The following is a 15331-nucleotide window of genomic DNA, read 5'->3' as shown; positions in this document are numbered from 1 at the left end:
GGCGATGATCTTTGCACTGTATTTATGTTCTCAATGCTACCATCTTTCAGAAAGTGTATTTATCATACAGTGTCAATTTATAATATGTTACACGTGTATACTTTGCATTCACGTTTTGATAGTCATCTGCTGCTAACTTGTTTTGGATTTTGTAATGTCAGTGCTTAAATAGTATTTCAAGGGTGCAAACTCAAATTTCCATATTCCTCATCACTGTGACAGCTAAGGACCAGCTCTTCCCATTGTGTCACCGGTACTTCTATTTGACATGAATCATTCATGCTGGTGGTGTTTAAATTGAATCCTTGGTCTTGAAATATAATTTCTGAGAACACTTATTGTACATAAATAACTGAAGTCACATGGTAACTGTAATATATATTAGTCTACGCTTCTGAAACTGTATACCAATGTGCTCCTCATTTCCTCTTAGATAGAGAATTGATGATAGAGAATAATGAAAATACAATCAGATTTTACTACTAAGTTTTTTCTTTGAAAGTATTAACATAACTGCAGAAAATGATCTTTAGTGTCTGTTTCATTGCTCTAGAAACCACCAGTTAAATCAGAAGAAAATAATTATTCTGACATTACGCCAATTAAATAAAAATGTAGCTTTAGTGTGTGACTGACAAAGAGATCTAAAAAAAACCAAATGTCTTTTAAAATATGCATTTTCAAGGTTCTCTAACTGAAGTACATTGAACTCCACATGTGTTTGCAGAATTCTTCAGCAGTTGGCTATTTAGCACACACAGATCTAACCTTGAGCTGTTTTTTTCACTTTGATTCAGGTCACCTGAGCTCATGAAAATGCAGCCTCTTCTCAGGATGTGTCCTTACATCATAGCGTGGGCCGCTTCTTAGGAAAGAAGGATCTGTGCTGCAGCCCAGTGAGAGCTGAGTGTAAGGCTTTTCCTTTTGTTTTTTATGAAGAAGATAATTTATGAAGATATAGTTAATATCCTGTAGTGGCCAGTGTATGTTTGTACTTATTCACAACCTCAGTAATAGTCAGTTCACAGAAAACAACAATAACTTTATTAAACTTCTATAAGCAGACCAGTGCCTTTGAATGCTAGATGGTAAGTGTTCAAAAATAACATCTAGCTTCATTTTCAATGTTTATTAGTTGGGTTTCAGCATTTAAGAATATTTTACAATAGGCTGTTGCTTGTTTTAACACCAATTTAGAGATTTCCATTAGAAATATATCTGGAAAAAGGTTATTGTTAATTTCATGTCTTGCAGTGATGATTATAACAAAGGAAAGCAGGATATGCTTGTGTGACAGTAATGTGTTCCAGCAGAGAATGCAGATACTCTCAAGCACGTGATTTCTATTAAAAATAAGCGTTGCTGTGAGGTCTCTGAAAGCAGAGATCCTTTTTTTCACTCATGTAACAGTAGTGCCTTAAGCCATTCTCTGTTTTGTTGAGATACCAAATGGGTACTGGGGAAGGAGTTCTCATAACAATCTTAGAAACAGATATCATGTTCTCTGGATTCCTATTAAATCTGTAGGGACTTAAGAAAAGCATGATAAGTGGAAATGTTAAGTCAGGGCTTGAAACTGTGATAGAGCATCTGGTGGGTAGGCAGGGCCAACCCAGGGGAGCTCAGGTGCATGCAATTCAATGCACCTGAATGACCAGAAGGGGTGGAGCCCAAATCTACCCCTGCCCAGGCCTCGTTTAAGGGTTGGCAGTGGAGGCAAGGGCACCTTTCTGGAGATCCCTGCATGCCTGAGGCTTCCCAAAGGTAGGCAGATTCTTTCCTTGATTTCTGTGTTTACTGCTGTTGCATTTAGGTGGATTGTCACTTGCTGCAGCCTGAGATCTTGCTGCTCTGCTGTTGTTGTGCTTTTGTTGTGCTACACCACATATGTGTATGTACCCTCTGCTGAGCTCTGCCTCTTCGTGCAAATCACAGAAGAGTTCCCTGTAGTTGGAATCAGAGCAAGGTAAATGTGCTTTTACTGGCTAGAGAGATAAATTGGGGGAATAGCAAAAAAAAGTCCATCCCTGACTTGTAGGGGTAGGAGGATGATTTTTTGGACATCCATTGCATGCTCTCTAAGCCTTGGGGTTTATTTAGTATTTGTGTTCTTATTGTTGTTATCTCTGGTGCTCTGCTCAGTCATTAAATATAGAGCTACCCTACAGTGGTGGGAGATTTCCCAGACAAATGCAGAAATGGCTGGTAATGCCAGGCCCAATTAAGTTAACTAATCCATTATTTTGAGGTGACTAATTACAGATTTGGTTTTTCTATGTGTTTTATGCTAACTGATATAAATAACCTGTACAGACAACCCCATTAAGAATTTGGTCCCTGAAATAGAGTTTTGTAAGTCTGGGTGTTATGACATAGCTTTCTAAAAACATCTTAATTGAGTCATTCTAGAATGCCTTTGAATTTGTGGGTTTTTTTTGATAACTTCAAACGCATTGCAATTTTAATAAAAACATCAGCGACAGGAACTGACTGTGGAGATGCCAATGAGTTACACCTGTTGAATTTGAGTTTTCTTCCTAGGTTTCCACAGCCTAGCATTCAGAAGGCTTATAAATTAAGTAGTAGATATTAGCTATAGCCCCAGAAGTACTGCAGTCTTGTGTGAATATAGTCCTACAGTATTGGGAGAATTTTAGGATTGCATGAAAATCTATATGAGAACAAATTGTATTTCATTCTTGGTATAAATTGTAAAAGGAGTACAAATTCTTTATTTGATGAGGTATGTTGTAGTTACACTATGGAGTGTATTACAAGGGCTGCTCTGATTGTAATGCCTCCCATTTTATTATGTTGATTGGTGGTATAGCAGTAGAGATTGAACCTTCCCACCAATATTCCATTTACATTTTGTTGCCATGAAACAGATAGCAACAGAGAGAGGGGCAGTCTGACAGAATGGTGTCTGACATGGAAGTGTGTGGGAGGCAAATAGGTGTAAGTAAATTCACGCATGTGAAGAAGGATGACACCCATTGGCAGTCACTGATGCTTGCTGGATGTTATGGAGACCAAGCAGTGGGGGGAGCATTTCAGCAGTGGTGACAGAGACTATGGGGCACCTCCGCTGGTGCTGATTGTTATGCGAGTGGCATGCAGGCTCTTGTTCATGGCTGGTGAAAATGCATAGCTAATTGTGGTGACTGTGTTTAGCAGAGTGTTTTTAGATGAGCCTTTCTACTCTTTGTATTGGTTTCAGTGGAGATAAGTAGGGGACAGTCTCACACAATTGAATTACTCTTTCTAGAATATGTGTCTGCAGTATATCACATTTCCCTTATGAATAATTACATACTTCCTGTGTAAGTTGTGGCCATAACAGTTAATATATTATTCTGAAAGATGTCTCGTGCCTAAATACCAGCTTTTTATTGTGACTTGGCTATTTACTGGGGGTTGTAGTTAGGGATTAAGAAGACTTGATAGTGAAGCCTTTCTCTTGAGATGGTGAGGGATCACTAGTGTTTAGGAATCTGTCTTGCTGATATGACACCGAATCCAACTGATTTGGTTGCCAGAAGTAGGTTTTGCTGTAGGGTAAATCACTTATGTGGATCTGCCAGCCTTACTGTTCCATTTGGAGGAGTGCAAAACCAGAGAGCCCTTATGTTCCTGTTCTTCCTGCTGTTGCTATTGGGAAGTGTGGGAATCAAATGTTGTTTCTGCATTTAGAATAAGATAAGAATATTTTATTTCAAGGTCTCATTATATAAGTGAAGCAGTTTGTAGTTATTAGGTAGAAGTTATTACGTACAAAGACTGCAGCTCCTGTCTGTCCAGCTGTCTGAAATAGAACTAACAATATGCCTGTATAAACTAGCAACCATGTATGTTTTAGTGTTTTGTTGTACGCATTGTAAAAATATACAAGTCGTGACATACCTTAGGATGTGCCTGAAGAGATATCGGGAAGGACTGGAATCACCCCCTCCCCGGGCTCTTTGTTTAACAAAGGCCTCTAGGACAGAATGGAAGAAGCTTTGGAGGCAATCAACATATCAATACGATAAGAGTACCGAGACATCTTGGAGACAGAAACAGCAGGATGGCGACTGACAAGATAGCAAGTGAACTAACAAATTTAACAAATGCAAACCTCGGGTAAAATTGTAATACCCAACCAAAGGGGAGATGGGAGGGGAAAACATCTGGGAGAAAAGGTATAAAAACTGTAACATCATGTCCGTAAGTGCGCTTCTGCAATCAGGGCGCCCGCCATTGCAATCGCGAATAAAAACTGCTTTTATCAGAGATACCGTCCTGACCAAAATTTATTGAGGATATTTCCAACAATTTGGGGGCTCGTCCGGGATTCATTATCGCTTCTTGGGTTGTCCCCCACTGCACTGGACAGGATAAGTGCACTCCGCTGATTTTAGCGGTCCTGTCTGGGTGGTGAGGTGACTTCTCAGGACAGCCGATGGGAAACCGAGATTGTTACATAAAGGACGGACTCTGTGAAAGCCAAGGGGCTAGGCAGGCACAGGTGTTAACCCTTGCAGACCCGGAAAAATTCGTGCACGGATCAAGGTAAGGGAATTTAATTCTTATCTTGGGTTGAGACTCTTGAGTGTGTGTGGCTGAGACGCACTTCTAGTGCGAAGTGAGTGCGGAGTCCCAATCCGCGGTTCCGTTGTCCCGCGAGGGGCACGGCCGGAGACGGACGAAGCGGCTGCGGTGCTGAAAGCGAGAGTCTCGGGAGGGAGCTGTTGGTGTACGGTACCCTGCGCACTTGACGAAGTGCCAGCAGTACACCCCTATTTAATCCCAGAGACGGAGCGGGTGCTCCGGAGGGATTGGGCCCAAAAATCCGAGAATCGGAGTGTGGTAACCTGTGAGCTGGGTAGTTCATAGCAGCACTCCGGAGGGATGGGTAATAGGAGCTCCACAGAACAGGGTAAAAGGGTCCCTAACACTGTGCCCAAAGATAGCCCCTTGGGAAAGATGCTTCAGAATTGGAAAAATGATCCCAAAACCAGGAACAAGGATAGGAAAAAGATGTTTAAATATTGTGTACAGATATGGCCTAGAGAGCCACTACAGGGAAAATCAATATTTTGGCCAAAATATGGATCTGATGAGGATTGGGTTTGTCAGATCTTGAATGTACACGTAAAGAACAAAACCCCCTTTTCAAAGGAGGAATCAGACTATGCTGCCTGCTGGATACAAGAAGTCAGCCTGCTACTAGTAAAAAAAGGTCCGGACCAGGAAGGAGAGGGACTAGGAAAGGAAACAAATCAATGGGACCCTCTAGAGAACCTCCCCCCCCCATATAACCCCGATGTCGCACAAAGGGAGACCGGCACTGCCCCAGTGAGAGAAAATGGTAAAGCACCTAGGGACATTTCACAAGAAGGGGGGCATGCTGGGCTCAGAAGAGAATTAAGGCAATGTAAAAGGGATATCGAAAACTTTCCTTTCCCAGACACTAGCTGTGCTAGCACTTCAATGTATCCCTTACGGGAGGTCCCACTGGGACAAGGACAAATAGGCTATGTAAATTCTCCACTTACTAGTGGAGAAGTTAGAAATTTTAAGAAGGAAATGAAATCCTTGATTGAAGATCCTATAAGAGTTGCAGAACAATTAGACCAATTTTTGGGGCCAAATTTCTACTCATGGATTGAAATGATGTCTATTATGGATATGTTTACTGGAGAAGAAAGAGGCATGATTAGGCGAGCAGCTATGCAAGAGTGGGAAAAGAATAACCCTCCTGGGCGTCCTGGAGTGGTACCAGCGGAGAAAAAATACCCAGTGGAAAACCCTAACTGGGATAATAATAATCCACAACATCGGCAAAATATGAAAGATCTGCGAGATATAATAATCGCTGGGATTAGGGAGGCAGTACCCAAGTCCCAGAATCTTACCAAAGCATTTGAGATTCAGCAGGGTAGGGAAGAATCCCCGAGTGATTTTCTTGAAAGGCTTAGGGATAGAATGAGAAAATACTCAGGAATGAATCCTGAGGATCCTATAGCCCAAGGGCTTCTAAAAGTTAACTTTGTAACCAAGGCGTGGCCAGATGTGCAAAAGAGGCTTCAGAAGATAGAAGGATGGAGTGAGAGATCCCTGGAGGAGCTCTTACGAGAGGCACAGAGAGTGTATGTTAGACGGGGAGATGAGAAAGAAAAACAAAAGGTGAAGTTAATGGTTTCCACAGTGGAACAAGTAGTGGAACAAAGAATGGGTAATAGGGTAAAGAAAACAGGGGGAAGAGTGGGCCCTGGAGGGAGGCAGGGAGAGGACAGATCCCGGAGATATCAAGCGAGGCCCCAGTTGCAACAAAGCATAGGGAAATGCTTTAAGTGTGGCAAGCCAGGGCACATAAAGAGAAACTGCCCAGAATGGAAGAGAGAAGAAAAGCTACTGGCTGCCTTGAATTCAGAATAGGGGGGTCTGGGGCTTTCGAAAATTTGGTCCCACCAGGAGCCCCTGGTAAATATTAGAGTGGGACCTGAAGGGGAAGAAGTTGTGTTTTTAGTTGATACAGGAGCAGCCCGTTCATCGCTGGCTCATAAGGTATCAGGACTCAAATTAACAGATAAAACTTTAAAGATAACAGGGGTAGAAAGAACCAGGATGACAATACCACTTTTTGAGAATACTGTATTAAAACTAGGGGATAAAGATGAAATCGGGAATCAAGAAAAACATGAAATAAGGCCATAAAGATAAGGGTGGAACAGCCCAAGGAATTGAATGATATGGATTGCTAAGGGAAAGTTATATGGTATTAAGGGTGTTTGTGGAAACTGAAAAATTGTACTGTTTGATATGTGGGGTTTGAAGGGAATGGGACAAACTGCTTTGATGGTATAAGAAAGTGTAATTGCTATTGGTATACAAAAGTATAATTGAGGGTGTGTCAAAGTGTAACTGATGGTACAAACAGTGAAATCGTGTACAAAGGAAAAAGGGTTAAAGAGAAAGTGAATTTATCTGTGCTGGTATGAGAGCAACCCCCTGTATTGTTTCCCCCCCTTGCAAGAACTCTTGGAGTGAGAGAGAGCCGGTACGGAAACTGTTGCTGTAAGCAAAAGGGGGGAGGAGGGGACAATGGAAGTGAGAATAGCCCTCATGTGCAGAGATGTAGGAAACCTGAAATCCCAGTGTTAGCACTGGACACCTGGAGAGAAGGAGGTGAAACTGAAATAGGATGTTAGTAGTTTATGTAATGATGAGAGTTTGGAAAGTGAGAAAGTTTGGGACAGACACAGGCTGGAGGAGGAAGGACTGTCAAGGTATAACATTGATGTCAGGACTGAAAAAGAGGTGAATGATATGAAAACAAAACAAAACTGATTGACAAACAGATAGTAAGGGAATTGGTGATAATAACAGCTGTTACTGTTGTGGTGTTACAATGGGGCCGTAGGACCCGGAGATCTCCTCAGGGAGAGGTGGGGGGGAGTGGGGGCTTGAAGTGCCCAGGGAGGGCTCCGCCCCACTGAAAGGAAAGCAGTGTGCAAACTGCAACGGGAAATTGCATCTAGGGAAGCAGGATAAAGAGATTTATTTTCTGGTGGATATGGGTGCTTCTTACTACTCATAGATGGTTTTGTAACAGTACAAGAAAAGGTTTACGTTTTTTGGATTAATTAAATATAAAATAAATAGGAATACAGAAATTCTTGTACCTGCCAGGTTGCTCTGGCAAGAAATTTAATAAAACTGGAGCTAAGGGTCCAACAATATTGACTGATTAAAAACTGTAAGTCAGACTCTAGCACAAATGGGGAAAAACAGTGTTGTACCCCAGGAGTCACAGCAATATCAAATATGATGCACTTAGGGGTGTGGGCATCAGGGCCACACATGAAGCCCTGAATAGAAGTTAAAAACAAGAGATTGCCCAATCAGGATAAAGCGGTGCCCTGTAACATAAGGATATGTAACTGTAGAAGGATAGAAGAAATAATAGATAACTTTTTGGAGTTTGGACTCCAATTTTGCAAAATTTCTGATAGCAAGTGCAATAGTTTGGTACAAGACTTGAGGGCAAATAATAGAATTGTTGAATGCATACACTCAGTGGTGGCAGATCCATGCATTTTATTAACCTAGTTAAGGAATGAATAGGTGGAGTTTACTTTCTGGATTTGAAGGATGTTTCTTCTGCCTGGTTTGGCCAATACTGGGAGAGGAGACTCAGTTAACCAGGACAGCGTTACCCAGGGTTGTGAGAACAACTTAATGATTTTTGAGAACTGGTCAACTCGTGAGCCTGAGACCTGGGATCCTCCATCCCAGGGTGGAACTTTACTGCAGCACATGAATGCCACGGCAACAAAAGAGAACTGTATAATGGACTGTGAGTTTGCTGAGTTTCTTGGTTTACAGAAAAGCACAAATAACTCTAACAGCAAGTGACATATTTGGGAGATTACAGCTGGACTTTGGACCTTAAGGACTGCCAGGAAAGAAGCCGTCTGCCAAACCCCTGAGCCACAAACTGCCAAGGAGCTCCATACGTTCCCAGGAATGACAGGATGATGCTGACTGTGGATACACAGCTATGGACTGATCGTAAAGCTCCAAACAACTTGATAAAGTGAGTAAGGGATGGCCAGGGTGCCTGAGGGCGGTGGCTGCACTGGTGCTCAATATTCTAGAAGCCTGTAAATCTACATTGGGCCAAAATATATCACTTTTAATATCTCATGCAGTGTTTATTGTATTGGAGGCAAAAGGGGGACATTGGATCTCACCCCAAAGATTCCCAAAAATACCAGGCCATCCTGATAGAGCAGGATGATGTAGAAATGATTGTAACTAATATTGTCAACCCAGTATCTTTCCTTAGCGGAACTCCTGAGAACCAGTATCTCCTGACTGCTTTGAAACAACTGAAGCTGCACATTGCAGCTGGTCAGTTGGACCTGAAGAACAAGCCCTTAGAAGATGCAAAAGATGCCTGCTTTACCAACAGCTACAAGGGGACTGTAAGGCAGGTTATGCAATAACTGCTACTGACCAGGACCCAGGGACTATTTTTTCAGTTCACCCATTCCAAGCCGGGGACTGGATCCTGATCCAGATGGAGAAGGAGACAAAGCTGCAGCCTGACTGAGAAGGACCATTCCAAGTACTTCTAATGACTGAAACAGCTGTGAGGACAGACGAGAAAGGATGGACTCACTACACACTGGTAAAGGCATCCACTAGCCCTGAGGTGTGGGAACTGTTGCCACAGAAAAACCTTTAAAAGATAAGAATTAGAAGGAAATCATGAAAAGTTTTTTTTTATATGCATATATTTTTAATTATTATTTTAACTAACCTTTAACTTTTCCTCAAATAGGTGAATAAATTATATACGTAAGTGGGAGAATATTATAACCTATATAGAACTAATGCTCAGAAAAAGTTTTCCATGTTGTAACAAAAAGTTTTTACTGCTGTAACAGAGTGTATCCCATTCGTTATCCTGATATATATTCGTTATCCTGTTCTGGAAAATGTAAAATTTGGCAATAATGCAGGGGAGGGACCAACTGGTAGTTTTTGATATGAATAAGGGACTCTCTTGTAGTGTATGGAATGATGTATGGTGGGCAACTACCTATTGAGGCTGGACATATACGCCTGGAATATTTGATACTTCATGAGCACGTAAGGGAGTTGTCCAGCCAGACTGCAAACCGTTGCAGTGTAACCCGGTAAAAATAACAATTAACAAGACTGATAGCATTATTAATACCACTTTTGGTCTTGGGGTAGATATGCATGGAAAGGATTCAACAGCGAGATTCCAGATAGCTGTGTGGGATACATTGTGAAAATATCCAAATTGTCCAGGATAGGGAAGAGCTTAAAAAGGGGGTTAGAAAATCTTCCTAAAAACCCTGCAATTGTGTCAGCTAAGGAGATAAAAGATCTTAGATAAACATTTGAAATCAAAACAGGATATGGGGACAGTAATGCCTGGGTAGAATGGATTAAGTATACTGTCCAGAGTCTCAACCATAGCAATTGCTATGCTTGTGCATCCGGATGGCTCATAGCTCAGGTGGTACCCATTCTGCTGGGATGGACCAAGGAACCAAAGGGAATACATGCATGATTGCCTTGTACCAAGAGAAAACTGCCTGGGGAAACAGAGACTGCAGATCTCTCTCCCTCTTGTCTCCTCCAATGCCTGATACAGATGTCAAGATCCCTCCTGCAATCTCTACAGCAGTAGGTAACCATACAGCTTGCCTCTCACGGTAGGGTGTGAAGGCTACCAGGCCTATGGGAAACTTTTCCTTGTGCAGTGAGGTCTTGAATGTTATGGAGGATTCAGCAGGAAATTATTCAAGACTGGGAATCTCCAGGGCAGATCTCTGGTGGTACTGTGGGGGAAAGGTTTTATGGTCCACCCTACCATCTAACTGGGGAGGCACCTGTGCACTTGTTCAATTAGTTATAGCATTCACCCTGGCATTTGAAAAAGGAATATGAAAAATTCTGGAAGAACCAAAAGAAGTTTAGGGGTATCATTTGATGATGCAATATATATATAGATTCAATTGAGGTACCTAGAGGTGTCCCTGATAAACTTAAGGCAAGAAATCAAAATGCTGCAGGATTTGAGTTACTGTTTTGGTGGGTGACTATCAACAAGAATGTAGACTGGATTAACTACATCTATTATAATTAACCGCGATTTATAAATGATACAAAAGGTGCAATTAAGGGAATTGCAGAACAGCTAGATGCCACGAGTAGGATGGCCTGGGAAAATTGGATTGCTCTAGATATGATGCTAGCTGAAAAGTGTGTGTGTGTGTGCAATGTTGGGAACCCACTGTTGTACCTTCATCGCAATAACACAGATCCAGACGGCACAATAATTCATGCATTGCAGGGACTTACTACCCTTGCGAATGGATTGGCAGAAAATTCAGGAACAGATACCTCTATCACTAGATGGATGGACTTTTGGTTTGGTAAATGGAAAGGGATGATTGTTTCTATATTTACTTCTTTGATAATAGTAGCAAGAGTCCTGGTGGCCATAGGATGCTGTATTATCCCCTGTGTAAGGGGCCTGGTACAGAGATCAATTGAGACAGCATAATTAAAACAAACACCAGTGAAACGACCACCATACTCAGATAAAATGATAATATTAAAGGAGATGGGTAATGAAAATAATGATATTAGAGGAGGTGGGGAATGACGGAAGTGATGAAGAGTTCTATAAGATAATACCTTAAAGAAAAAGCAAAGCTTGCAGAAATCAACAGTGTATAAAGAAGAAAAGGGGGGATTGTGGGAATCAAATGTTGTTTCTGCATTTAGAATAAGATAAGAATATTTTATTTCAAGGTCTCATTATATAAGTGAAGCAGTTTGTAGTTATTAGGTAGAAGTTATTACGTACAAAGACTGCAGCTCCTGTCTGTCCAGCTGTCTGAAATAGAACTAACAATATGCCTGTATAAACTAGCAACCATGTATGTTTTAGTGTTTTGTTGTACGCATTGTAAAAATATACAAGTCGTGACATACCTTAGGATGTGCCTGAAGAGATATCGGGAAGGACTGGAATCACCCCCTCCCCGGGCTCTTTGTTTAACAAAGGCCTCTAGGACAGAATGGAAGAAGCTTTGGAGGCAATCAACATATCAATACGATAAGAGTACCGAGACATCTTGGAGACAGAAACAGCAGGATGGCGACTGACAAGATAGCAAGTGAACTAACAAATTTAACAAATGCAAACCTCGGGTAAAATTGTAATACCCAACCAAAGGGGAGATGGGAGGGGAAAACATCTGGGAGAAAAGGTATAAAAACTGTAACATCATGTCCGTAAGTGCGCTTCTGCAATCAGGGCGCCCGCCATTGCAATCGCGAATAAAAACTGCTTTTATCAGAGATACCGTCCTGACCAAAATTTATTGAGGATATTTCCAACAGAAGGAAAACAACTTTGATCAGTCCTGTACTAAATCTGCTTGTCCAGGCTTTGTTTCAAATATAGGGTTTCCTGTTTAAGAAAAATGTGCCAATCAAACAAAAAGCATTTTGTTTTCCATGTGCAAAAGAACCTATTTATAGCAACAGTTTGAAACATCTCATACTTGGCAATTAACAGAGCTATGTGGGCATCTTTCAATTATCTGAGATAATCTAAATTGAGAATGGGAGAGAAACTGAGTGCAAGTTATATGCAGATTAAGCTTGTAAAAATATATTCAGTTAGGTTGCTTTTGGAAAGCTTGTAAGGAGTTTTTTATAGAGAGGACATGTGGGCAGATTCAAACAGGAGAGCGGAGTAGTAGCACTGATGCAGGTGGCTTCCCCAGTGTGCAGAGGAACAGGGAAGGAAGCAGCACAAAGGAAGGGCCTGCTTCAGCCATTGCACTAATAATGCTCTGCACAGCTGTGAGTGGGCTGCAGTTCCAACTGTAGCGGCAGAAAGGCAGTCACCAATTATAACCATGGCTGAAGCACTAAACCTGGCATAGAATGGTATTAATGCAAACTGAAAAGTGAATAGCACTTCCTAACCATACAGCTAGTGCTGTAACTACCACAACAGCAGCAAAAATCTTTGTTTCAGTTGGGTGTCATTATGTCTGCTCCACTGCTGCTCTGACTATAACATACGCCAAAGGCATGCTCCATTTTCTGAGCGAAGTACAGGACAGGTTACAGTGCTCAGAACTGCATGCTGATTTTTTTTTTCTGCCTCTTAAAACAAATGCTGCATATTCCCCATGTCAGTCTTCTGCATGTACTTTTGCCCTCGAGTACTCGAAAAAGTGCATTTAAAGCTCAGCTCACTGAAATACATTGAAAATGTCCAGAGAGGTAACAAAGCCATCTCTTCTCATCATCAGGGGATTTTATGACTGCCAGGAAGGCTAAATGTGCTAACGGCCACATTTTGTGTATACTCACAATGTCTCCTTGCTGGAATCTGAGAATAATGTATATGAGACAGTGGCTTCACTTCAATAAAAAAACGTCCAGTCTGGAATGTGCCATTGGAAAGATGTGTCCATGAACAAGGGACTCACCTGTGCTGGGAATCACTGACATACTGATAATAAGACACTTCAGGGAAATCTTCCATCACAACCAGTCTTGTGTTTTTGGACAGATTTCACGGTCGCTTTCTATTCAAATTAATGTACTACATCATCTTGAAAATACTCAAATGTAAACATTGTGTGCTTTCTCACTTGGAGAGAGGTATCTACAGAGTAATTACAGGCACTATGCTTCTTCCTCATGCCGTGTTTACCTGAAGAGTCATTCCTTGAGGGATCCTTTATGCACAGGTGTATACCACTTTCTGGATAACAAAAATAGAAAAATAATTATCTCCTAGTGTTCCTGATGAGTCAGAGTGTTTTTAATGTAGTTAATTGTCTAAGGACCTCGGTCTCACCAATGGTGTTTTTTGCATCACTGTGTTGTTGACTCACAAACCATGGCAGTGATGTCCCAGTATGTATCAGAACCACTTACTGACTGTCCTATGTTAGATATCTGTGCACCACACCTACCTACTAGAGAGGTGTCTTATAGTTTAGGTTTGGTATTATCACTGTAGCGCTACACATCTGTCGGTGATGGAGAGAGCGATGTCTGTCACTGGAGGCAACAAGCAGGTTTTGATGTGCTCATATTTAAGTAATTGAGCAGGCTGGCTGCGCTGTGTATTCAAGCATAGAGTACAGAGTACAGCTCTGCTCTTAAGGAATCACGTAGCAATAAATAATAATCTGAACTACTTACATTTAAGTCATTGCAGTAAAAATGACAGACATCCTGATCAATGGCAACTAAGTATTTAATGGGAATTAAAATCATTGTTTTGTGGCTGTGTTTCTCTTTCAAACCAGTTTCACAGAATTATCAAGGTTGGAAAAGACCTAGAAGATCATCTAGTCCAACCATTACCAATACTTCCCAGCTAAATCATATTCATCAACACAACAGCAGTTTGTAGGATGTATTGCCAGGAAGAGCAGATCTGTACATCTACACGATCTTTTTGTGGTAGATTTTTTTTTGTTTGATTGAAAAATAATTTCTGCCAACTGATAGGTTGGATTCTGACTTTGTTGTCCCTGATGGAGGTCTGGATTAATTCAGTTTTAGTTATCTCTAGTTTTTCCTTAGTGTCTGTAATCTGAATCTGGCAGGAAGGAAGTATTTGAGTAGTGATTGTGGTATTTCTACCCTGCAAGGCTCTGCAGCTATTACTTTTTTTATTCTTATTAGATAACAAGTGAAGTAGAGTAGTAAATGTTCCTGATGAATAGTAATTATTCTTTAATTATTTATTTAATTTTACATTTGTGTAATGCTAATTAAAATGCAGTATGCTACAATTAGGTTACATTCAGCTGTTAATATCATCTAATACATAAAAGAAAATGTAAATTTAAGGCTTGGGATGTATATAAATGCTATCAGGAGTCCTTGGGGGTGATGTCCTTTGCATCCAGCCGTCCTAGATATACTTGGCACTGTGTGCTCTCAGTAACTTGTTGGGAGGTTTTCACTCCTGTGTACTAAAATAAATCATACTGATTGTTTATGCGTTAAGGGCCTTATAGCTCTGATTCATAAAGGAGATCGATATCAGGCCCATCGTTTGCAGTCAGCAGCATTTTGCCTACTAACAATGCCTAAGAGACTGCACAAAGGACATTATTTTAGTAATTTTCAGGTTTTTTTAAGCATTTTTGTTCTGTTCAAACATTTCTAGTAAACCTTGTTTGTGTTAGTCTGCAACCCTGGATAATGAGCAAGTGAGAAGACAAATAGTTCTGAGGTTTTCCTGGTGAGGAATTCAAGTACACCCAGGCTGTGCGTTACCTTTCTTAGAAGGCAGGAAAGTCCTTTTATGACATGGGTTTATCTGATCATAAATGATGTTCTGGTGAGTTTGATAGGCATGGCTATTTCATTAAGCTCGGAGAAACAACCACTGTTTCACTTCTTGTGGAAGAAAAATAAAAAGCGGAAAGGATTGTATAAAGGACTATAATTTCTGGATATTGTATTCAGACCCTTCACCTGAGAATCTGTAACTTTCATTCTTGAGAGCCCTGTTTTTTTGTCATTATTCTTCTAATCAGGGTGACTTCACTGTTTGAAAGATCGATCTCATTCAGCACCACTGAACTTAACCTCTTGTTGGGATTAATGCGGAGATTTGCTCTGAGCATGAGATCAAGTTCCTTTGCATTACAGTTGCTTGCATTTATTCTTTGGCTGATGGAACACTGATTACTTCTATAAACGTGTTTATTTTGTTATCTAGCAGAAAGTCAAGGTCATTTGCAATACA

General features: G+C 41.0%; 1 long non-coding RNA gene across 1 annotated transcript; it reads right to left on the bottom strand.

Annotated features, from left to right (window-relative positions):
- Nucleotides 1-3652: 3652 nt before the first annotated feature.
- Nucleotides 3653-11930, bottom strand: LOC146758466 (uncharacterized). Its single transcript, XR_014934184.1, has 2 exons — nucleotides 11527-11930; nucleotides 3653-3979 (listed from the first exon to the last, which is right to left on the bottom strand). It is a non-coding gene; the product is annotated as an uncharacterized LOC146758466 (long non-coding RNA).
- Nucleotides 11931-15331: the final 3401 nt, after the last annotated feature.

Source organism: Coturnix japonica, chromosome 14 (genome assembly GCF_054131305.1).
Source record: "Coturnix japonica strain WE chromosome 14, WE-NBRP24, whole genome shotgun sequence".
NCBI classification, from domain to species: domain Eukaryota; kingdom Metazoa; phylum Chordata; class Aves; order Galliformes; family Phasianidae; genus Coturnix; species Coturnix japonica.
The sequence above is the reverse complement of the archived record's forward strand: the minus strand, read 5'-3'. Positions and strand labels throughout refer to the sequence as shown.